Here is a 20681-nt window from a genome sequence, read left to right as displayed (position 1 = left end):
GTGATTCAATATTTTTAAAGATTATATTCCACATAAAGTTATTATGGAGAAGGAAATGGCAACCCACTCCAGTACTCTTGCCTGGAAAATCCCATGGACAGAGAAGCCTGGTAGGCTACAGTCCATGGGGTCACAAAGAGTCAGACACGACTGAGTGACTTCACTTACTTACTCACTTAAAGTTATTATAAAATATTGGCCTATATTCCTTCCCCCACTAGTAACCACTAGTTTATGGTCTAGATCTGAGTCTGTTTCTGTTTAGTTATATTCATTTGTTTATTTTATTTTTTAGATTCCACATATAAGTGATAACATACTATTTGTCTTTGACTTAGACATAATTTTTGTTTTAATTAAAGCTTCAAAGTCAGTGCATTGCAATTGACTCATATGTCTCTTAAAATCTCCTTTTACCTATAAAAGTGTCCGATAAGAATATAATGTGAGCCACACATAAAATGGTAAATTATCTAATAGCCACATTTAAGATGTAAGAAAGCAACATCAACTTTAATAATATACTTGATTAGACCAATATATGTAAAGTATTATCATTTCAGCATATAACCCATATAAAAATTATTACATTTTTTATACTAACTCTCCAAAATCTGGCATATGTTTCACATTTATAGAACATCTCAATTTGGACTAACCACATATCAGGGACTCAATACCCACAGGTACCTAGTACCTACTGATTGGACAGTGTCAACATACAGCTTTCCTATCCAAAGCATACATTTTTGGCAATCAAAACAAGCAAAGAACATAGAAAGGACTTTTATGTAACTCTTCCTTACCAAAGGATAAGAAGAGGATTCTCCCAAGTGTTATAAACGCCTATTAGAGCCAATGTCTCCCCAGAGTGTGAGATAGACCCTGGCATGCCCATGATTTCTTTGGGAAAGTGATCCTTTAGAGCAGAGGAGGGGGAAGGGAAGTAATCATTGAAAAAAGGGAAAACCTATACAAAAATATGTTGTTGAGTTGACTTCTGCTACAGGAAACCAGTGGTTGATTCTGCTGGGACCTTCTGAGGAATCTTATAAACAAGTGTCACAGAACTAATCACATGGGACAAACAGGAAAGCATTCATGTTCCCATCCCCTGTGCTGAAGGATGGACCTCAGGAATTATCACTCTCATGCTTCCGGTTGTGAATGTATAAGCCAGCATCTTCAGTTTTGTAAAGCAGATAAGCCCAGGAGAGGAAGCAAGCAATATCTGATAAGGGCAGAGATAAACTGACCCAGGAGAGCTGTGCAGATCTGGTCACAGCCTGCAGGGACTAGGTTGCCCAGTGCAGCAGTGGCTAGAAAGAAGAGGATTCTGGAGAGGGACTCACAGGTGCCCAATGGGACACACTTGCAAACTCAAAGTAAGCATGTGTTAGATGAAAACCATTTACCGCAGACGTAGGATGATCATGACAGGAACATGGGAGAACACAATTTAACAGGGAGTGAAATGGTCCAGGAGAGAAAAATACTAGAAAAAACAATCCCATGAAACTCCACATCTACTACTGGTTTCTAATACTTTATGTTTATTGAATGTTTCATTTCTTAAAAAATTTTGGCCACCCCACACGACATGCAGGATCTTAATTTCCCAACCAGGGATCAAACCTGTGTCCCCTGCAATGGAAGCACAGAGGCTTATCCACTGGACCGGCAGGGAAGTCCCTCTACTACTATTTTTAAAGCCTCGGGATTCTTCAAGTATAATCAACAACATCTGAAATTCTGCCAGAATATATAATGTTCTGGTTTTCATTAAAATAAAGGCTTACTTTTATTGCATTAGTGTATTTTTATGAAACTAACCTGATATCACAATATGAGGAATAGCCAGTCAGTGCCTAGACCTCATATCTGCTTAATAAATAACACATCTCCAACACTTATAGTGGAGATGATTTTGTAAAGACACTTTCTCAGAGCTAGACATGACCTTAGAGAGGAGCATATTAAACCAGTGCCATTAAGTGATAGAAGAAATTGTTTAAGAGCCGCCACTAGAAATAGTCACGCAACGTGTGTTGCCACCAGGGGATAAATGGGAAATACCCGGCTTAGTTTGGGACATCTCATTTGGCCTGAATACTTACGATTATCATAAAGCTAAGCAGCTTGTCCACCCTTCACCAGTAAGTGCTGCTGTGTAAAGTAAGACACACGTTAGCCTAGCAACTGTTAAGTTCAAAGATGCCAGGTCCTTTAATAAAACACCTTTTAACAAATCTGTGCCATGAAAATGGTATGATCCTTCTTACCTACCTTGCTGCCATACTACAGCAGATAAATCATCTGCCAGAGTGAGCTTTGCTGTGCCTTAAAATGTCTGTGATGGCTATAAAAGAAGTTGTGTTTATCACTGCACACATTATGGGATCTCATTCTCTTTACACATCAAATGCTGATTCCTGTTAAGTGACTGACTCAAACGACAGCACTGAGACAAAAGTGGTTAATCTGAGAATATGTATAGACTTCGACACTCGTCCAGCGCGCCTAAGAGAATTCTGCTGTTTTTTTAACCCAGTTTTCCTTCTCTGTAGTCTCCCTAAAGGGACTTGATAATTGGTACTTGGAAAGAAGTTTATCTATACAATAAAGGGCTAAGAGAAATACTGCAAAGAAGGGAAAGGAGTGCGAAAAGCCCTGTAGGGTAGGGAGGAGCGAATATTATTGTCTTGGAAGTTAAAGAGACGGAAGAGAATATGAATGGATGTGATGAGTGAAGGGAATGAAGAGAAGGGACAGATTTCAGCCTTGCTGTGGATTAGAAAGTGAGCTCCTTTTTAAATATCTTCCGCAGCAAATGATAAAGCAAGCCATTCCTTTTTAATTAATGTTGCCCTTTGAACTGTTCTTGTTTATTGTTATATGGATCTTTGTGTTTATAGAGAGTACACTCCTCCAAATGAAACCCAAGTTCAATGAGATGCTAACCAGGTATGTCAGTGGAGCCCAGTTACTGATGTATTTGGTTTTATGTCTTGGTTTTCATATTTGTTTTAGCTCCTTTCTTCAGAACTGCATTTTTAAAACTCTTTCTTGGCTTCTCTTTGGAAATATTTCTACTGAGTGTAACAGCTATTGTGGTTAAAGTTTCCACTGCGTTGTTAGTCATTATATTTCATTCACCAGACACATACCAAGTGCCAACCATATGGCAGGCTTGACATGGAGAACCAGGAGTTGGAGATGATCAATGATCAGACCTTGCACTGAAAGCTCCATAGCTGCCAGTAATGGCACTGGAGAATGTGTCATAATTCAAGTATTCTAATATTAGCATTCTCATCCTACAGGCCATGATCTTAGGAAGCTTATAATGTCTATTATTGCCAAGTCAAAGTACCTACCAAGATAACTTCAATTTTGGATACTTATACACAGGGGTGGATAAAAGTGAAAAATTGAATCATTCGTCCTGATATTTTGCCAACATTTAGAAATTTCTGGGCAACAGTCTTATTTCCTTCCCTTTCATCTTGAAGCTTGGCCTCATGTAACCATATGTTGAATGCAAGCACTCTCAGGAATGCACATCCTCAGTTCCAAGGGCATTTCTCATCCGATTCAAGGTGATAACACAACTGGAACCAAGTCATGACATTTGATGGATCCCTCCCATTCCAGTAAAAATGGTTGGAGCATGTTCAGCACCTGAAATTAGCCAGAACTTCAAGTTGTAGATCTCATCATTAAATTTATCTTTTCTGAACCTGAATTTCCTTGACATGGAAAGCTTTTTTTAAAATAAATGCTTAGGGCTGGGGAAATGCCCAGCATATTAAGCCTTGAACCACACAAAGGGAATCATTTTGTAAATGGAAGGAAGTCCTTTAATATAAACTGGGCGACCATTCAACCACTAAGCCTAGCTTTGGAGGAGCCTATTTAATCCACTGAGTGTTCTGTTCTTTTCCATTCATCTAGCTCGAACCACAAATATGTTGTTCTTCAGTTTGCTCTCTGAGGATTTTTTTTCCTTATCATGACTTAGAGGTAGCAAGAGAATAGTATTCATGCTTGGAAATGGACTATGAATCATTCAGTAGCTTTAGAATCCAAAGGGATAAGAAAAGCAATAGTCCCTAAAATTCTAGTCATCCTTTTTAATTCTACTTTTTGTAATAAAAATGCTATTATTTGAAAACTTGCTACAAATATTCTTGTTGAGGTCAGAGGAGCAAAATAGGTAAAGATTTAAAAAAGAGAGAGAGAGAACAAGAAAAAGCATCTAAGTGCATTTTTATCAGATATAGTTTTGATGGTCAGTGTATGGGGTCAGGATGTGAAAGCAGGAAAGGATGGGTATCATGGCTTTAGTTTCAAGGTGTTGCTTGCTGCTTCCCACCAAATGGAATGTAAACAGAAGGCAAAGCGTTCCTTTTCTGTCGTGAGTCAGACCCAGCCTGGATGTTGAAGGCCTATTCAGGAAAGAAAGCTGCCCCATTCAGAGATGACCTTATGATCTGACAGAAAAGTGCTTCCGTATTTAGGAAGCTCAGTCTGTGCCAAAAATAAAACTGGTGGTCCCTGGGAGCTCCCCTCCTATTCCAAAGTAAACTGAATGAGTTAAATAAATAGAAAGTCTGAACTAACATTTAACATCCATGACAAGTAAAAAGGGATCATTCAGAAGGGAACATGGTCACACCTTGTGTCAGACTCAAAGAGAAGAATCGGACCGAGAATAAGTAATAATTTACTTACAGGACTATAAAGGCAATCTTCAAAGATGTTTTTGTTACAGTCAGTATCTTCCTATTATTATATGTGCGGAAAATCATATAAAGTACTTCACAGTCTCAGTAGCAAACATTGGACTTGAGAGATGAAGTACTTTATGTGATGATCCCAAACATTGACTTTACTAGTGAAAATTTATTAGTCTAGGTTTATAATCAAAGATAGCAAAGATGATCTCAGAAGTTTTCATATTCCCATCCCAATGTCTGCCTTTTAATTCCATAGCCAGATAATATTTAATTGCATCAGGTCCTTTCAAGTAGCTGTGCCAGAGACCAGTGCTTACCTATTTCAGTATCTATTTGATTCTTCCTTTTAGTAGAGATACCCTAATTTCTACCTATGTTTGCCAGATTTAGCAAATAAAAATATAGACTATCAAGATAAACTTGACTTTCAGAAAAGAAGTAAATGCAATTTTACTGTAATATGTCTCAAATATCATACTCTTATACTAAAAAAAGAAAAAAGGTTTATCTGGAAACTGGAAATCTGATTTAATTGGCTACTTTGTTTTATCATGTGTCCTTACAAACTGCTTGTGTTTCTCCCCAGCTAAGATTGCATTTCTGAGGCTCACATTATGATGTGATCATGTGACCAAGTTCTAGCCAATGAGGTGGAAGATGCTTGTGTTGCGTATTCCTAGAAAGTCTCCTTAAAAGAAACGTGCATTATCTTCCCCTCTACCCCAATCTCTGTACTGATGTCTGAGAAGGATATGATGGAATAAGAGCAGTCTTGGGCCATGAAAAACAAGACCATACCATAGCTCTGGTAGGGCAAGCAGGAGCCTCCAGTCCCCAGCAATATCATGCTCCTGAATACCAGCCTGCAGCTGCCTTTCTGAAGATTTTCCTTGAGAGAGGGAGTGAGGAACTCAGGGAGAGGGGGAAAGAAAGGGAAAGAGAATGGGAGAAACTTCTTATATAAATCACTGTTGTTTGGGGCTTTGTCTTGTATTCAGTTGAATCCAATACTAATATAAACCTTATACCCCTAAAAATTTGTGGGCACAGCAAAACAAAAATTTGTGAAACAGAACACTGTGTAAATCAGAGTATTCCAAAGACTCTGTGAATTCTCAGTCACATAGATTTTCATTGTCTATCTCACAAACACAGATTCACTTACTTTTCTAAAGCTTCTGATTTCCTGTCTTATCTCCTTGATAGTGCTCAGAAGTTAACGCTTGCAAATCAAGGGGAATAAAAGGCCATGCCTAGTGAACCAGAGTATAAAGGTGAATTGTGGTCAACAATTTCATCTGAAGAGGTTGCTTGAGCATTTCAACAGATTTCATTGATAATTTTTGAACATGCTGTCAGGTGGCAAGAAGAATAATTGATTAAGTGGATTTCATATTATATTTTGAAAATCTTTGGCTTTGAGAAATGTAAAAATGAATTCCTAATAACAATTATACCTTGTAAAAAGAGGAAGAAACCAATATACCATTTCTTGAAGTTATCCCAGATCAGAACACTTATATATAAAATTCTAGTTCAAATGAGCAGTGTTGATTTTTTATTCAGTGCTTGAGATTTGCCAATTTCAACATTCCTCTTTGTGCCATGAAAAATGTTGCCACTGGCAGACACTCCACACTACAGAGAAAGGCAAAAATAGTGTTAAATGGTAGAACTATGAGAGCAGGAGTCTACATTTTAATTAATGTATCACTCAGAATCCTTGGTTGGGGAGCTTAGATTCCACAAGCCACGTGGTGTGGACAAAGGGAAAAAAAGTATAGTTTAAGTCCAGTGTTTCCAAATTAATTTTTTATCTGTATAATCTATCAGTTGATATATGAGTAATAAACAATGATTAAATAGTTTTTTAAAAATCTATCAATTATTGGCAGTGGGAGTATTGAAGGCTGCTTTTATTATGCAATTCTCTATTTCTCCCTTCAGATCTGGTAGTACTTGCTTGTTATATTTAGATTCTTCCATGTTGAATACATAAATATTTACAGATTGTTACATTCTATTGGTAAATTAACTCTTAATCATTACATAAAGATTTTTGTCTTGCATTACTGTGTTTACTTAATATCTATTTTGTTGGATATAGGTATAACTACCCCTGCTCTCTTTTTTTTTTTTTTTAACTTTACAATATTGTATTGGTTTTGCCATATATCAACATGAATCTGCCACAGGTATACATGTGTTCCCCATCCTGAACCCTCCTCCCTCCTCCCTCCCTGTACCATCCCTCTGGGTCGTCCCAGTGCACCAGCCCCAAGCATCCAGTATTGTGCATCGAACCTGGACTGGTGACTCATTTCATATATGATATTATACATGTTTCAATGCCATTCTCCCAAATCATTCCACCCTCTCCCTCTCCCACAGAGTCCAAAAGACTGTTCTATACACCAGTGTATCTTTTGCTGTCTCGTATACAGGGTTATCGTTACCATCTTTGGTTTTTCATGTGCATAAAATAACTTTTTCAATCCTTTCTCCTTGAGCCTATGTGCGTCCTTAAAACAGAAGTAACTCTCGTAGGCAGTATATAGCTGGATCTTGATTTTATTATTCACTTAACCATTAAATACCTTTGATTGCAGAATTTAATTCTTTTAAAGTGATTATTGATAGGCATGGTGTGTGTGTTAACCGCTCAGTCATGTCCTACTCTTTGCGACCCCATGGACTATATATAGCCTGCCAGGCTCCTCGTCCATGGAATTCTCCAGACAAGAATACTGGAGTGGGTTGCCATTTCCTTCTCCAGGGGATCCTCCCGACCCAGGGATTGAACCCAGATCTCCTGCATCGCAGGCAGATTCTTTTACCACTGAGCCACCAGGGAAGCCCCGATAGGCATGGTAGGTGGCACTAATGGCTGCCAATGCAGGAGAAGTAAGAGACTTGGGTTTGATTTCTGTTGGGAAGAGGAGGAAATGGCAACCCACTCCAGCATTCTTGCCTGGAGAATCCCATGGACAGAGGAGCCTGGCAGGCTATAGTCTGTTGGGTCATAAAGAGCTGGACATGACTGAAATGATCTAGCATGCATGCATGGTCTTTTTAATGGCATCTTAATGTTTTTGGCTATTTTGTAGGAACTACAAAACACTATTACTACTATAGCCTCCTCTCTTGCCATCTTTTAAAATGACTTGATGATATTCCATAGTAATACGCCTTAGATACCTTCTCTTTATCTTTTGTGTATCTACTGTAGAGTTTTGTTTTGTGGTTATCATGAGGAACACATAACACATCTTATAAATATAACAATCCAATCCCAAAGAAGGGCAATGCCAAAGAATGTGCAAACTATCACACAATTGTACTCATTTCACATGCTAGAAAGGTCATGCTCAAAATCCTTCAAGCTAGGCTTCAACAATACGTGAACAGAGAACTTCCAGATGAACAAGCTGGATTTAGAAAAGGCAGAGGAACCAGAGAACAAATTGCCAACATCTGCTGGATCATAGAAAAAGCAAGAGAATTCCAGGAAAATATCTACTTCTGCTTCATTGACTATGCTAAAGCCTTTGACTGTGTGGATCACAACAAACTGTGGTAAGTTCTTAAAGAGATGGGAATACCAGACTACCTTACCTGCATCCTGAGAAACATCTATGCAGGTCAAAAATGCAACAGAACTGAACATGGAACAACAGACTAGTTCAAAATTGGAAAGGATCGCACCAAGGCTGTACATTGTTTCCCTGTTTATTTAACTTTTATGCAGAGTACGTCATGTGAAATGGCCAGGCTGGATGAATCAAAAGCTGGAATCAAGATTACAGGGAGAAATATCAATAACCTCAGATATGCAAATGACACCACCCTTATGGCAGAAAGTGAAGAGGAACTAATGCACCTCTTGATGAAAGTGAAAGAGGAGAGTGAAAAAGCAGGCTTAAAACTCAACATTAAAAAAATTAAGATCATGGCATCTGGTCCCATCACTTCATGGCAAATAGATGGGGAAACATTGGAAACAGTGACAAACTTTGCTTTCTTGTGTTCCCAAATCACTGTGGATTGTGACTGCATCCATGAAATGAAAAGACATTTGCTCCTTATAACAAAAGCTGTGACAAACCTAGACAGTATGTTAAAAAGCAGAGACATTACTCTGCCAACAAAGATCCATATAGTCAAACCTATGGTTTTTCCAGTAGTCATGTATGGATGTGAGAGTTGGACCATAAAGAAGGCTGAGTGCCAAAAAATTGATACTTTCAAACTGTGGTGTTGGAGAAGACTCGAGAGTCCCTTGGACAGCTAGAAGATCAAACCAGTCCATCCTAAAGGAAATCAACCCTGAATGTTCATCGGAAGGACTGATGCTGAAGCTGAAGCTCCAATACTGTGGCCACCTGATGCAAAGAGCCAACTCATTGGAAAAGACCCTGTTGCTGGGAAAGACAGAAGGCAGGAGAAGGGGATGACAGAGGATGAGATGGTTGGATGGCATCACCAATTCAATGGACATGAGTTTGAGCAAGCTCCGGGAGATGGTGAAGGACAGGCAAGCCTGGCGTGCTGCAGTCAATGTTGTCCCAAAGAGTCGGACACAGCTGAGTGACTGAACAACAACAATGCAGATAAAAAATTAACTTCAACTGTCTACAAAATCTTTATCCTTTTACTCCTCCCACACATTTTATTTTTGATGTCACTGTTTACCTCTTCTTTTATTGTATATCCATTAACAAATTATTTTAGCTATAGTTACTTTTAATTCATCTGTTCTTTAACATTTATGCTAGAGTTAAGTGGTTAACATACCACATTGAATTATTGTACATTATCAAATTTGACTATATATTTACCTTTACCAGTGTGTTTTATATTTTCATATGTTTTCATACTAATTAGCACTCTTTCATTTCACCTTGAAGAACTCCTTTCAGCATTTCTTGTAATGCAAGTTTAGTTAGTTAGTATAGTTTTTCCAGTAGTTATGTATGGATGTGAGAGTTGGACTATAAAGAAAGCTGAGCACAGAAGAATTGATGCTTTTGAACTGTGTTGTTGGAGAAGACTCTTGAGAGTCCCTTAGACTGCAAGGAGATCCAACCAGTCCATCCTAAAGAAAATCAGTCCTGGGTGTTCATTGGAAGGACTGATGCTGAAGCTGAAACTCCAATACTTTGGCCAGCTGATGCGAAGAACTGACTTGTTGTAAAGACCCTGATGCTGGGAAAGATTGAAGGCAGGAGAAGAGGGGAACGACGGAGGATGAGATGGTTGGATGGCATCACTGACTCAATGGACATGAGTTGGAGTGAACTCCACTAGTTGGTGATGGACAGGGAGGCCTGGGCTGCTGCAGCCCATGGGGTTGCAAAGAGTTGGACACGACTGAGCAATTGAACTGAACTGAAGTTTAGTCATCATGAACTCCCTGTTTTTGTTTGTCTGGAAAAGTCCTTATCACTACTTCACTTCTGAAGGATAACTTTGCCAGGTAAAGTATTCTTGGTCAGTAGATTTTTCTTTCAATGCTTTGAATATATCATCCCCCTCTCTCTGGCCTGCAAAGTCTCTGCTGAGAAATCTGCTGATAGCCTATGAAGGTTTCTTCACAAATGATATGCTTCTTTTCTCTTGTTTTCATTTTTTTTCTCTATCTTTCATTTCTGACAGTTTTGTTTTAATGTACCTTGGAGACATCTTTGGATTAAATTTGTTTGGAAATATGACTTTGTGAACTTGATATCCAAATTTCTCCCCTTATATAGAAAGCTATCAGCAATTATTTCTTCAAATAAGCTTTCTGTCTCCATTTTTCTCATTTCATCCTGGAATTCCCAATAGTATGGATTGTTTATTTTAATGGAATCTCATAAGTTCTATAGATTTTTTTCATTCTTTGCATTCTTTTTTCATTTGTTTCCATGATTTGATAATTTTAAATTATCTGGTTTTGAGTCTTTGGTTCTTTATTCTGCTTAGTCAGTTGTGCTCTTGAAGCTCTTTATTAAATTATTCTGCTCAGTCATTGTATTCTTCAGCTTCAAATTTTCTGTTTGGTTCTTTTTTATGTTTTCTTTTCCTTTGTTGAACTTCTCATTTTGATCTTGTATTGTTTCCCCGATTTTATTGTTTATCTGTACTCTATTATAATGTTCTCTGAACATTGCTAAAACAATCATTTAAAATTTTTGTCAGCAATTCATGAATCTCCATTTCTATATAGGTCAGTTGCTAGAATTTTACTGTGTTCCTTTGGTAGGGTCATGTTTATCTGATTCTTCATGATCTCTGTAGCCTTGTATAGATGTCTGCCCATATGATGAATGTCACCTCTTCCAGACTTTATGGACTGACTTTAGTAAGAAAAGACTTTCAGCTGTGGGTTAATGCACACTGGAATGTGCTGATGACAGGATTCAGGGCACGTAGTGTATAGCTGCACAGCTACAAGGGCTAGCTATAGCAATGCAGGACAGAGATAGGAGTCAGGTCCAGATGCAGTCCCACAAACAGCTATGGGCATGTGTGGTGGTGGAGATAAGCTACAAATGACCTGTCGGTGTCTTGCAAGTGTACAGCTGAAAAGTCTAGGCTACTGGTGTGGATCCGAGGCTCTGGTAGGAGTGAGGAAAGACAGCATGCAGGGACTTGAGCATCTGGCATTCATGAGTGTAAAACCTGTAGAGTGGAAACCTCAGGAGGCACAGGCCTGAGGGATGGGATTATGGAGGCAACATGGAACGATCATTTGATTTTATTTTTCTTGAAGAAATGTAACAAGGAGCTCATATCTGACTGTTTTTATCTGTACCGATTCTGAAAGGCATAGACTGAGGTACATTTCTCCATAGAGGATTTGTGTTATCTTTTTCCAAGCCTCTGGAACACTTCTGATCCAGAAGCATTTCAGTTTAATTTATTGAACTGAATTTCCCTGGACTGTGCAGATGATGTGATTCAAATCCTTAATCTCTGCATGGGCAGGCTTATGGTTATGACTTTCCAGAGATCTTTTTTTTTTTTTCACTTCAAGCCAGTTTTCTTGTCACTTAGACTGACAAGTTTTCTTGCCACTAGGTCTCTTTTCCAGGGAAGAGTGTTTTTAGGCCACCCTTTCACCTGGCTATAATCCATCACAAGTACAGAGCTTGTGGAACTATGTTCCTTCTCCACACTTTATATGGGATAAAGTCTTGCTTCTCATTCTTCCACATGGGCTAAAACCCAGATCCTGAGTTCTTAGTACTGGAATCTCACAGTGTAGCTTTTGTCTCTATTACACATGCATCGCTCTGGTTCAGTTCACTCTGGTTTTCATCACTATAGACTCTCTCTCTTTCTCTCTCTGAGGCACCATATGTTTTTAAAAGGCTGTTCATGAGTCTTCAACAGCATTTCTAGGTGTTTGTAATAAGGTTTTCCAGAATTTCTTATTCGTAGCAGTGCCAAAGTGATAATAGAGCTGAAAGCTACGGAACATTTGCAAATTTTTGAATATAATAACATTTATAATAGTTTACTATATACCAAAACACTCCTGATAACTTACAGTTTTGGGGTGCAGTGTTCTGGGAGATGTTAGGGTAGTGTTCTTCTAGCTTCGTTAACATCTGGTCTTATATCAACTTTATCATCACACAACATAGATGAACCAGCATTCATATCTTGTCAACAAATATTTGAAGTCTCAGTTGTGAGGAATTGCGAGTCAAGAAAAGCATGAAAAAGTTGTAAAGGAATTCAGTTTGGTATTTGGATTCTTGGATTCTAATGTTGTCTTTGAGGTCACTGTCTTATGTCTGTCTCTAGTCACAGATTTCAAACCTGTTGGCAATCTTTATCTTCTACACAAACAAACAAGCAAAAACTTTTCTGTATCCAGAAGTTTGTGTACCACAATGAAGTAGATTTTTGTTTTTCTGTTGTGCAGAATGTACCTGCTTGAGGTGTGTGGGGGCTTAGAATCCACATGGTCTTCTCGGGTTCTCCCTCGTGAGGAAGGAGGCCTGAGCTCCGACTCCAGGTACCCTGAGAGTCCTCACGAGGTGCCACAGGCTTCCCGTGAGCCCCCACTGCATCTCCGGCTTTGAGTTCTGACCATAATTGCCTGGCCCTCTCCCTTCCCCCATCTCGCTTTCCTCCTTCCGTGCCAGAAACAAGTGGGAACGTCAGACTCCTGGTAGAAGTCAGTAGGTCAGGAGCATGAGCTCCTCACCACAGGTTCCCGATTTCTGTTCTTTCTCGTCTCGGGCACAAGCTCTGTGGGAGAGGATGAGTTTCCCCTTAGGCTCTGGCCTCCGCAGAGCATCGTGTACCTGCTGAGCTGTGATGCAGCCCTGTTCCCGAGCTGACTGCCCTTGGGGTGGAGAAGCAGCTCTGTTCTTTCTTGTTCTGTGGAGTGGTGAGCACACAGCCACTAAGGCACACACTGGCTGAAGCTCCACCCCACCACACCCCAGGCAGGGAAGGCTTTCTAAGCGGGTCGCACCTGTTGACAGAGGGGCTGTGACCACATTGCTCGCCAGCACTGTGTCCTTCAACAGGAGAGTGTGAGCACTGCTAAACTCCTACTAAGCAGCCCCAACCTTGTGGGTGGGTCAGGAAAGGCAGAGGGCCTTCTAGGAAAAGATGGATTGCTGTGAATGACCATCACACCAGTCAAGGCTTCCCACAAAGAAGGCAAAGAACTGTAATGTCTTCCTTCCTCTCTCAGAATGTATAACCTACTGCCCTGAAATGTAGCTGGTCAGGGAAGCAGGTGTCAGCTTACAGCAAAACCTCCATGTCTGTGTCTAAGGTCTTCCCCTCTCTTTCCTCAGGGGTCTCTATGCAAGGCTTGTATTTTGAATATTCCCTTCAAGAAAAAGAAAGCAGACATTTGTTATCCAGAGATATGCATACAGTATTACCTAGACATAGTTAGATCGCATCACTGACTCAACGGGCTTGAATTTGAGTAAACTCCAGCAGATAGTGAATCAGTCTATAGGGTCACAAAGAGTCAGACACAACTTAGCAAATGAACAGCAATATGCCCTGTGTAATTATAATACAATCTAGATATCTGCCTTCAGATTTTAGTTCATAATGATTCCAGCTTTCTGGTTAGTGCCATATGTTAACATAGTCAGGGTTTTGACTTCCTTAGTCAACAACTGAATTCCACAACAAACAAATTTGTTTGTTTGACAAATACTGTTGAACATTTACTATTGTCAGGCTCTAGATTAGGTGTGAGGTACAGTCAGACATGACTGAGCAAATAAGCACAGCCCATATAAGAGTGGAAACACCAAACAAGATCTTTAGAGTTTAAATTTTAATTGGAGAGACAGAACAAAGTCCCTACCTAAATAAAATAACTACACATTAGACTGGGTACCATGAAAGAAACATAAAGAGGCTGAGCCTAATGTAACTCCAGAACGTTTTCCATCACAGCATATCATAATGGTCTGTTTTGTCTCCTCATTGGATGCAATAACCTCCAGGGCTCACTAATTCTTTTTTTCACCTTGGTCCTCATCGCACTTACAACAGTGCCTGACACATAATGCTGCTGAAAAAATGTCTACTTCATGAATGTGTGAATGATCGTGTTGATCAGTGAACTAACAAAGGATTGGAGTTTGATCTACACCTTGAACTAAGTACGAAAATGACCAAGTACATCCTGTATTTCACATTGTTTTCTTAATAACATTTTATATGTAATAGTCAAATTCTGTGTTTTCATTCTACGTAAATTCAGTCCATAAGCACATGGAGGTTTCAAGGGTGAAATAGAATCCAGACTTCTTAATCCTCTTCCAATCCAGTACAAGTGAGGCACGTAATACCTACTGGGGCTGTTAAGTGTCCGGCTGTGAAATCAAAGCTAGAGGAAGACAAGAAGGTTTGAGGTATCACCGGAAGCATTAGTGATAATTAAGTTCCCTGTTCTCGGGTTTCCTGTCACCTTCCTTTTAGCTGCCAGAACAGCATGTTTCAGGCTTGCTGCTGAAGGACTAAATGAGCAGCTGTGTTTTGTTCCTGTCCCTTCCCCTGCTTTCAGTTGCTTCCTTGAATTTCCTGTCATTCTGGCAACCTGTCAGGGGCACTGGGCTGAACAAGTGCTGGTATCTCTAAGCACAGACCACGATTTATCCTTGTCCTTCATGTAACAAGGCTTCTGACTACATAAAAGTGGATAGGCTGGACGAGAGAATGCAGCTTTCTGAGACTGGAGGATTGTGCTGTTTGGGGGGAATTACATTTGGGGAAATTAAAATGAGAGTAACGTGGAGAGTCACCTGCCAGCTTTACAATGAAGAGGCTGAGGCTGGGGATTAGTACCTGAGGGAGGTTGGAACACAGGCCTGGGACTAGAACCAGAGCCCCAGCTCTGCCCAGTGCCCTGCCTCCTCCTCATGCACATTTATAGACCTTTACTCCAGGGTGTTTTACCGTGCTAAATATACAAAACCTTGAAATTGAGAACCAGAAGTTCATTTTTAGTTGGTCAGAATGGTCAAAAAATCATACAAATAGTTATGGAGCACTTGTCAAACTCATGAATACTATTATAAAAATCAAAAGGCCTCAAAAACCTCACAATATAGTTGGGAAAGCAATTATAAAATAAAGCTAGAATCCTGTTATTCAACGAAGGAAGGAAGAATTTTATGGAAGGGAACATGATTTACTCCTGGTTGAATAGCTGATTGGAGAAAGAGTTGAGACTCAGCTCCTGGGTCTCCTGACTCCCAGGTTATTAAGCATCCCACGCTACCTCACACCACTGGCACTGCATACCTGCAATGTCCAGCTAGAAAACAGCCATGGGAAACACGAGTACAGGCTTTGTGGCACTGCATAGTCACTAACGAGCCCAAAAGAAAAAGGATACTAAACCATCAAGGTAGTTCCCCAGAGAATCTGAGTTCTGAGCAAGATTTATAGGAATGTTCCATTTGGAGAGCAGAGAAAGAGAAGGGAACAAGGGAACATTACTTCAGATTGAGGCATGAAGTAGTAAGAGTAAGCCAGATACCCTCAGGGGGTGTTAAACAGACTCGCATGCCAGGAGCGGAAAAGCTTCAGAAGAGCAGAGGAGAAGTTGCCAAGAAACGCTGGGATCAGCTCAGAAGTTTATCATATACCACCAAACACTCGGAGCGTGCCAGGCACTGTGGTAGACGCTGGGGACTTGAGGATGAAAAGGAAGTGATTCCCTGTTGAATTGTGCTTCCTACTCTGGTCGCTAGAATGATTCTGAAAGCCAGGCAAATTTGGCCAATCTATCCATAGAGAATTAAACCCAAGGAGAACTTTTAACCCAGAAGTTTATGAAGATGACAGGAGGGTGTGATAAAAATAACAGAAACCATACTTGGTTAAAAAATCAGTTCTTAGTCCATACCTGGGAAAGATGACCTCTAAAAGATACATTGATGTTGCAGGTACCAGTTCCTTCTAACCTGGGAGCAGGCCAGTATCTTCAGCCAGTGGAGTTCAGGGACTGTCTTCTGGACCAGCTAGGTCCTGCCTCTGCTCTAGGTCCCCTTGGCTCTGATCAGATCCAAGTAAGGATATTTGTTTCTTGCTTCAGAAACCTTATTTCTAAGAGTTATTTTCCCCTTTAAAAAATCCATTTAATTTGTTCATCAGTTGATTTCCTCCTTCCTGAATAGTCTGCAAACTCTGGTTGTGAGTGTGTAACATTGGAGTCCAACAGTGTTCCCTCCACAAGCTACTACTTTTGTCCTGGCTGCCAGGTACTTTATGAAGGATTCTCATGGTTCTGTGATCTTGTCGGTGGGAGGGATTTTGTTCATTGTTGTTCTTTTCTCAATTCACTTCCTATAGAGGATAAGATGAAGGTGAAGGTCACAATGGCCTTTCTGCAACACCATTTAGCATCCACAAAGAACTGGCCTGCCAATGCAGGAGATTCCTTCCCTGGGTCAAGAAGATTCCCTGGAGGAAGAAATGGCAACCCACTCCAGTATTCTTGTCTGGGAAATCTCATGGACAGAGGAGTCCAGCAGGCTAGAGTCCACATGGTCGCAAAAGAGTTGGACACGACTTAGTGACTAAACAACAGCAAAAACTTAATAATATGTGCTTGACATTAGAAAACTCAGCAGACTTTGTTGATTTATTGGGTATGAGTCAAGAAGAAGAGAGGGTTGAAATAATAACTCTCAAAGTGTATCTCCTACTAGGTCCCCACAGCATGGATACACAGATTAACATAACTTTCTTCTCTTCTTGTAAGCTTCACTCTCAGAGGCATTGGACGTGGGCTAATGAGGAAACTGCCTGCCCCCTGGAAAGTAAAGGGAGTCAAGGAACATGTCTTAGATGATCAATCAAACTCTGTACTTTCAAGTTAGAAAACCAAAGAGACACCACAAGACAGTTCGTAAGGAGTAGAAACAGAAAATTCTTCTTTTTAAATATTTTTCTTCTCATTTCCTTTCTTATATGGGAACATTGAAACATATGAAAAAAAGTCACAGATTGGTAAAAGGAACCTCGTGTATGCAAATATGTATATTTTATTTTCATTTTACCCTTTTGATTCTATTTCATGCATTTTTATAATGTATATATTAAACAATCCAATATACAATTTAAGTTTAAATAATATATATTTTTGGAAAGCATGCTTTAAAATGTCTTATAAATAGTGATAATACATTGAAAATGTTTGGACATACTTGTGTTAACAGCAGTCACAAGCTACTGTTAGGAATAATAATAATAATGATAATTAATATTTGTTGATGCTTATTTCCTCCAGGCACAGTCCTAATAGCTACACTATACAAGATGTCTACAGGCACAGATTACACACTTTTCCTATAATATCCATAACAGGAGTAGAAAATCTAAACTGATGGACTTCAAATCGATTTAGATTTTGGATCCTATCTCAAAAAAAAAAAAAAAAAAAACTCTTTCTAAAAACAAGTACTAACCTTCCCTATACCGCTATACATTTTTCAGTTCAGTTCAGTTCAGTCGCTCAGTCGTGTCTGACTCTTTGCGACCCCATGAATTGCAGCATGCCAGGCCTCCCTGTCCATCACCAACTCCAGGAGTTCACTCAAACTCACGTCCATTAAGTCGGTGATGCCATCCAGCCATCTCATCTTCTGGCGTCCCCTTCTCCTCCTGCCCCCAATCCCTCCCAGCATCAGAGTCTTTTCCAATGTATAATTTATGTTTCAGATCAGATCAGATCAGTTGCTCAGAAGTACCTATGACCTTGGAGAAGTCACTATATTTTTAGAACCTGTTTTAACATCTATAATGAGGGTGTCGGGAGTGTCTATGGTCTCTAATATTCCTCCCAGCCCAAACATTTTATGAGCCATTTCTATGAGGCTATAACTTGCTAAAGCCAAACATCCTATCCAATACGTTATTTATATTGTGTCTATTTTTATAGCAGAGACAACGCACTGAGGCACACTGTTATGTAAATATTTATCAAACATCAACATTTATTGAGGATCTCTGCTCTATGGCAAATGTCATCAACCATTATAAGGAACAAACATGAACGAGGCTGTGTTTTGCGGTTTGTTCATAACTGTGTGATCCTCTCAGATTTCATGCATACTGACCGTGCCCGGTCATGCCATCGTCCTTCTGTCCCCCTCTCCCCTGGTAGGAACGGGTGTCCGGAGGCTGGCACATGGGTCAGCTGGCTGCCAGGGTTCTTGTCACACTTACAGGGATGGGCATGTGGGATTCCTTTCAGTAAAGTGATAGGCGCATCACAGGCTGGCCTTCAGGCTCTGACATGCCACAGAGTAGTAGGCGTGCCTCTGTTAAAAGGCATGTGATGGGCCTGTCAGTCTACATTCTGAAACACTCACATCCTGCCTCACGCCACTTCCACCCGGTTAGAGCCTTTGTCACTATTTTTCTTTAAACGGTTTGAGTGCAAAATGAAAAGTCAGAGCAGTGGCTAAGGCTCACTTACCTTCAAATGCCGCATTTCCATTTTTTTGTTAGATATAGCTTGGAGAAGAGACGCTGCAGAGACTAGGAGTGCTAAAGCAAATGAAGGGATTCAGTGTGCTCACTATAGAGATGCTAGTCTAAAATGGTTTTTAAACATTGACTTCAACATTATTGGTCTTAGTAATATTCTTTATGATCTGTCTCTTCAAATGAGGGCAATAAAAGCAAAATAAACAAATGGAACTATATTAAACTCCTATAGCTGAGGATGTGGAGAAAGGGAGCCTTTGTGCATTGTTGATGAGATTGTAAATTGGTACAGCCACTATGGAAAACAGTATGGCGGTTCCTCAAAAGGTTAGAACTGTTATATGATACAAAAGTTTCACTTTGGAATATTTACCTGAAGAAATATAAAGCACCAGTTCAAATTGATAGCCACCTCTGTGTTCATTCCAGTATTATTTACAATAACCAAGATATGGGAGCAACCTAAGTGTCCATCAATGGACGATGAATGGATAAAGAAGATGTAGTATACATATATGAAATGGAATATTACTCACCATATAAAGAAAAACCATCTTGAATTTGTGACAGTAGTCATGTATGGATGTGAGAGCTGGACTGTAAAGAAAGCTGAGCACCTAAGAATTGATGCTTTTGAACTGTGGTGTTGGAGAAGACTCTTGAGAGTCCCTTGGACTGCAAGGAGATCCAACCAGTCCATCCTAAAGGAGATCAGTCCTTGGTGTTCATTGGAAGGACTGATGTTGAAGCTGAAACTCCAATACTTTGGCCACCTGATGTGAAGAACTGACTCATTTGAAAAGACCCTGATGCTGGGAAAGATTGAAGGCGGGAGAAGGGGACAACAGAGGATGAGATGGTTGGATGGCATCACCAACTCAATGGACATGAGTTTGCATAAATTCCGGGAGTTGGTGATGGACAGGGAGGCCTGGCGTGCTGTGGTTCATGGGGTCCCAAAGAGTCGGACACGACTGAGCAACTGAACTGAACTGAGAGGGTATTATGCTGAGTGAAATAAGTCAGACAAAGTCAAATCCAGTATGACTGTATTCATATGTGGAATCTGAAAAACAAAAGAACAAACAAAATAGAAACAGATTCATAGATACAGAGAACAAGAGGGTGGTTTCCAGAGGTGTGGGAGAGTGGGGGATTGGGTGAAATAGGTAATGGTGATTAAGAGGTAAAACTTACAGTTGTAAAATATATGTCATAAGATATAATGTATAGCATAGGAATATAGTCAGTAATACTGTAAGAACTTTGTATGGTGACAGATGCTTACTAGACTCATCATAGTGATAATTTCATAATGTATTTAAATGTCAAACCACTATGTCATGCACCTGAAACTTACATAATATTGTATGAAAAATAGTGTCAACTATCAGCTGTCAATTCTGTCAGTTTTTAAAGTAAAATTTAAAATATTTAAATTGACCTTTGCTGTCAGACAAAGACCTGATTCTCATCTAACTCACTGGTCATATGATCCAGGACAAATTTACATATCATAAAATTATATTAAATACTTTTTGGGTTGGTGACAGAATTAAATGAATTATCACAGATAAATCGCTTGGGAGAAAACCTAGCATCTAATAAGATCTAAAGATCTAGAATCAATCGCTGTCATCGTCGATAATGTCTTCATTGAGTTATAAAGTCAAAAGATTCCCCAAACTTTCCAGTGGACAATTTATCTTAGAACCTGATTTATATAATCAAGAGTTGCAAAGTGATGGGTTGGGTTATAGTTGATCTTAAAATATATGATTAGTTCTTTGGGGCATTGTTTTTTATTGAAGTATAGTTGATTTACAGTATTTCAGGTATACAACAAAGTCACTCAGTTATGTGTGTACATATATATACACACATAATTTTTCAAATTCTTTTCCATTATAGGTTATTACAATATATTGAATACGTCCCTGTGCTATACAATAGGTCTTTCTTTGTTGT

The 20681-nt window shown here is 39.5% G+C and overlaps 1 protein-coding gene across 13 annotated transcripts in view; it reads left to right on the top strand.

Moving 5' to 3' along the window:
- The window catches only part of PIK3R1 (phosphoinositide-3-kinase regulatory subunit 1), a 648380-nt gene that overhangs the window by 305527 nt on the left and 322172 nt on the right, over positions 1-20681 (top strand). Inside the window, exon 10 of one of the 13 annotated variants that reach the window (XM_055555111.1) lies at positions 16166-16288. The exons of the other annotated variants lie outside the window; for them this stretch is intronic. The gene's annotated coding sequence lies outside the window, so the exon portion shown is untranslated. The remainder of the gene's footprint in view (positions 1-16165; positions 16289-20681) is intronic. 13 annotated transcript variants of the gene reach the window in all.

The sequence above is a fragment of the Bubalus kerabau genome, chromosome 18 (assembly GCF_029407905.1).
Source record: "Bubalus kerabau isolate K-KA32 ecotype Philippines breed swamp buffalo chromosome 18, PCC_UOA_SB_1v2, whole genome shotgun sequence".
NCBI lineage: Eukaryota > Metazoa > Chordata > Mammalia > Artiodactyla > Bovidae > Bubalus > Bubalus kerabau.
This window is presented reverse-complemented; position numbering and strand designations above follow the sequence as displayed.